A 5,742-nucleotide genomic window follows, 5' to 3' on the forward strand; every position below is an offset into this window, starting at 1 on the left:
TGATAGATGAGGACTATAAAATTATGTGTCTACAAGAGCTAGAACTTTTGGATGAACAAAGAAAAGTTGCATTCAATCACATAAGGGTTTATTAAAAATGGATTAGCTAAGAAATTTAGAGTCTCCCTTTTGTATATCTCCTATTGTGTTTAGCTTTCCAAAGTCAAGAAATTTTCATTCCATTTCTTTTAAGCCTCCTCACCGAGTGTCCCTCTCTTGAGTCTAACTGTTTCCTCATTGTTCTAAGTGTATATAACCAAGCTACTTGCAAAAAACCTATGGTCAAATCCATTTAAACCACTTTGAACCACTTTGTACTGAAGTTCAAAGAGGTTCAAACTAGCTCTATTAGGATTATATGGATTAACTTTTGTTTTGCAGGTGCAACCCACTAGCTTGGTTGCCGATTAGTCTTTGAACCACTTTGAACCACTTTGTACCCAAGTTTAAAGAGGTTCAAACTAGTTCAAATGTTAAATGTGATGCCGAAGCAATAAGGCCAATGACACATGGAACACCTACCTTTCCCAATACAAAAAGTGATGTCATAGTAATGATGCAAGGGGTATGAAGAATGAGTTGGCAACATGAGTGGGAAAGCCCATATCTTTTTAAGGAAAGCCAAATTTTAAAATTGTCAAGAGTATATTGATTATTAAAGAATAGTTTTCTTCAAGAGGACATCATTATTAATTAAAGTGTGTATGTTGCACTGACATTATCTTGCCATGAAGGCCCAAATATTTAGTTGTACTTCTTGGGTAGGCTAATTGTTTAAGAAGTTAGTTTAAGCTTGTTTTCATTGTCACTCTCTAAAATTGAAGGTAAGGTGCAAAATGAAAGGAGAGAAGTATTTCTTGTTTTCAAAAGCTACTAGGTAACACTGCCCCGACTAAGGAGAAAAGGGTGGTGACATTGCATGAACCAATTATCCAAGGATCACTAGTTCATCCCATGGCTCCCATAATGAGATCTAAGACTAGATCCTTGGCACAAGTTCAGACAGTAGCTCAAAAACTTGACTTTATGAACTTAGAACTTGATAAGGGAAATAGCCCTGCAACACTAGAGGCTCAAGGAGTGAGTGCAAAAATTCAAGATGGGGTTGATGAAGTTCAACATGGTTTCATAACACTTGCCAAACATGATGTAGGGATGCCAAACACAAGCTCTATTCCTAAATGACAATCCAATTTAGTAAATAAAGCCCCATCTCTTTTCTAGTTTAGAGCATAGTCACTAAGTATGCCAACCATACTCATAAAACCAAAAGGGTCAAGAACAATGCATGTTTAATCAAAGATCAAGTTTAAGGGAAAGTGACTATAGAAATAGCCACTTACAAATAGACGAAGGATGGAGGCGAATCAGAGGTTCATGATTTCAAGGTCACACAAATGGATTTGGGAGTTCTGACCCAAGATACTAATAAACACTTGTTCAAATTCTTTGTTGATCATATGTTAAGATAGTTTGAAAAGGATAGCCAAGAAAAGAAAGAGCTAAAATGACTAGTTATCACAATGGCAGAGTACATTGACTTTGGGCTTGATACTGTAGATGTATATCTATTAATACATAGTGTGATTTAAGACTTGGTGTTTGAATCTTGGCATAATGATTACTTTGTGAGCTGTTATATCAAATTATATATGACATTGGTGGTTTTTTAGTTCAAGTTATTACATTTTTATGTGCTCTATTTTAATATCTCTATTTCCTCCCATTTGTACTAAGTTCAAGTAATTCTAGAGGACTTTGTGCTTCTTATTTTCTCAAATTGTCTTGTAATTCTAGAATACCTCTATACCTAAGAGTACATGAGAGCACCTTTAGTACTTTCTAGTAAAAGTACATAGATTTTTAGTTTAAATATTAATTCATTGAAAATCCATAAAGAGGGAGCTGTACCTATGAAAATTCAAAGGGAAACAATTTAAATATATTTGCCCAACTGTTGTGAACTTTATTTATTTCCTAAATAGGGGTATAGAGTCATTTATTTTAACAAGGAGACAAATCTGTTCGCCAATAGATTTTTGGAAACTCTACTAGGGAAATCTCTAAAAAAGGGACTAAACTCTCAAAAAATTGATAATGAACCATAATGGTTCTTCCACACGACGATATTTTTCCTATCTTGCAACTAGATTTAGGCTTTGAGGACACAAGAAGATATAATCCTAGACCTGACTTCAATCACCTAGAAACACTAACAAAGTAACTAACATTTTCAACAAGTCCTTAGAGTTTTAGAAAGGGAAGAAGAAATAGCCAAGGACAGAAGAGTTGTTCCTCTAGTCTAAGAAGAAATAGTTGTGAATAGGCTTGCCCAAGTGCCAACAAGACCTTGAACCCATTTATACAAAAATAAAATTGGCTAATAAAAGGTACACTAGGGGGGAAAGAGATAAAGGATCAATTGATCATAATTTTGAACCTTTGAAAAACTTGAACTTTCTTCCTGGCTTTGTCACACCTAAGAAAATAAAGACTAAATCTTGCAGCATACCTTCTTCTCCACCAAAGGTTTCCCTAATATAATCTTTGGTGCAGGCCTTGATACCGCCAAGGACATTAATGCCCTCTTATATCAATATCTAACCTTTGAACTTTAGACCTCCAAATATGGTCATCAACCAACCTTGGGTACAAAACATAGACCCTCTGAACTTAGGAGTGAACCCCGCAACCTTACCTAAAGGTGCAACTAAGATGCTACCTAAATTTAATGGAGATGGCAAGGTGTCTATAGAGGACCACTTGAGTTCCTTTCACACAGGATGCGGCTTTATTAGTGTTCGTACTCAAGAAATAATAGTAAGACTTTTTGTCCAAACACTTACTGATGTAGTAGCTAATTGATTCAACCATTTACTCTAAGCTTCTATCAACAGTTGGGATGATATGAAAACAACTTTTGAAGCTAGGTTCAAAACCCTTGATAATGAATGCAATCTCTTGCTTCAATTGAGTCAGTTAAAAAAGAAAATCCATGAGCCCATGAGGGATTTCATATCCAAGTTCAATATATTATTACAAAGAATCCCCATAGCCTCTAGACCTAGTGATGAAAACATAAAGATATTCTTTTTGAACATTGTCCCACCTGATATAAGTTTCCATTTAATTAAAGACATAGTAGTTGATATAGCTCTTGCACAAAGACATACTATTCAGTTGGAAGATGTCTTGATTACAACAAGAAAATGGAAGAGAGAAGTGCAATCATCAAGTTCATCCTCTGCATCTACCCTAACATATCCTTTCATGCAAAGGTTGAAGAATGACATGGTTGTGCTTAAAAGATAGAAAAATAAAGCTAGTATGCCATATTAGTCACCATACCAAGATATTAGCAAGAGGCAACATAATCCATCTTATGGTAAGGCATCTGTGTCTATAAAACCTAAACAAGATTACAAATCAAAGAAAATCCTAAAGAGACCATGTGTTCATTCCATCTAACTACAGTTCATGATGGGAAAATGTTTCCTGATTGGTTGAGGTGCATCTAAATTAATGCAACAAGAGATGCCATCAGTGGAGACCATCTGATAGAGAATACATGCATAGAAGTTGGAAGTTCAAGTTCTAATTTCTTAGAGTATGAATCTGATTTAGATAGAGGAGAAGACGTCCTAGTAATATTACAAGATCCTTCAAGTATGATCCTCACATTGAACTAGAGAAATTAGAAGTTTAATACTGGTGCTAATAATGCTAGTCCAAATCTCAAAGGGAAAGACCTGGTATACAATGATTCCTTTTCAAATACCAAGGTTTCATAATTTAAAATATTGTTGAGAGAAAATTCCATCTCCAATCCTCCTATATTTGATATCATGGAATTTTTCAAATCCTCTTCCATTATCATCTCCTTAGCTGAATACTTAAGGATGAATCCTATAGAACTTGATAAATTGGTTCAATATGTGAAAAAAGAACCTAGTTCAAATGTTCAATTTAGTAGATCCTTTATAACTAAAAGCTTGAAAGCCCTTGAAACTCCTACTTTTTTGTTAGAAAATTCATCACCTAAACCTATTAATAAACCCTATACCCATGATACAGAAAGTGAATTAGAGGAAAAGAAACCCAATCCTTTCTATATTTCTTTGTTGTTGAATGGATAGAAGATGAGTAATTGCATCATAGACTCAAGAGTCTTTGATAATATTATGCCTTCTGTGGTGGTTAAAGATCTTGGTCACCCCCTCAAAAAAACTTTTGGGTGATGCTACTCCATGGATGGGAAACAAGTACCACTTATGGGATAGGTGAAAAAATTCTAAGCCGTCCTCACTCCCTATCCAAATAAAAGATTAAAATTGATGATATTGATAGTCGATATTCCTATGTGCTATGGCATGCTACTTAGTAATATATTTTTCAAGGATATGGGAGGAGAAATCGAAATGGATTGTTCAGAGGTAGTGATCCCAGTAGGCAAGAGGAAGGTAAAGTTGGAACCCAAACCCAAGAATAAGTATACCATAGTTCCTTCTAACAATCTCAAGGCCCAAATACTATATGAAGAATGCTACTTCTTAAATTATGTGATTCTCCTTGATCATGAATATGAACCAATTACCGAAAGTTTAGAGAAGGAAGATTATGGATCATAGAGTTTGATGGCAATTGTTCAAACTCTAAACTTGGTGCTAGAATTGTCCTAGTTCCTCCTTTAGAAGCACCCATTCCTTTCTCATTCAAACTTGATTTCAAGAATACCAATAACAAATTAGAATATTAAGCCCTATTGCTAGGGTTAGAAGAGGCTAAATCAAAAGGAATAAAGGAACTGATAGTGAAAGGGGATGCCAAATTGATTGTTAAGTAGGTAAGAAACCAATTTTTTATCAAGAATGATAGGTTAAAGAATTATAGAAGCTTGGTCTGGGATGAATTAGAGTCTTTTGATGCTTTTCCATAGAATTTATCCCTTGTTCTTAAAATTCTAGACTTGATTGGCTAACAATTTCTGCTTCATTACTTTTACCTCACCTTGATTTTAAAAGTAGTACTTATAGGGTATATATATATATATATAGGCCTAATGTACTAGATAATGTTGAACATTGGTAGGTATTTGATAATTAATCCTAGTTAAAAAATTTATTGGATGTGTTTAAAATTTTGATGACTTGTTCTTCAAAGGTTTCGAGGCAGAAGGTAAAAACATTAGTGATGAACTAGGAGAAATTGATGAAGGGATACAATTGAAAGGAAATAAAATTCCAAAGGGTCTAGTTTCTCTTGAACACCTCTTTATGAGTAAAGATGAAAATTCTATAAAGGGGGATGTAGCTCACTTGGAAGTTTTGAAAGAATATGACAAGATTGATATTGGAGATGAAGATAATCCTAAATGGATTTCAATTGGCAAGACCTTCTCTATGAGGGAGAAGGACTATATGAAAAGGCTTTTGGTAAAGTATACAGATTTTTTCCCTTGGGGATACAAAGATCTTAAGAATATTAGGAATGGATAATTTAGACATCATATACCCTTGAAGACTAGTTCAACACCATACTGTCAAAAACTCAAGAATTATAATTTGAAGGTATTAGAGGCCATATTGAAGGAGGTCTGAAAGCAAGAATCATATATCTTATTCATCATTTGACCTAGATAGATAATATTGTACCTATGAGAAAGAAAAATGGTGAGATCAAAATTTGTGTTGATTTTAGAAACCTCAACCAAGCTAGCCTAAAAGACAACTACACGCTTCCAAC

The sequence above is a fragment of the Cupressus sempervirens genome, chromosome 7 (genome assembly GCF_028749045.1).
Source record: "Cupressus sempervirens isolate cs-2001-9-10 chromosome 7, ASM2874904v1, whole genome shotgun sequence".
NCBI lineage: Eukaryota > Viridiplantae > Streptophyta > Pinopsida > Cupressales > Cupressaceae > Cupressus > Cupressus sempervirens.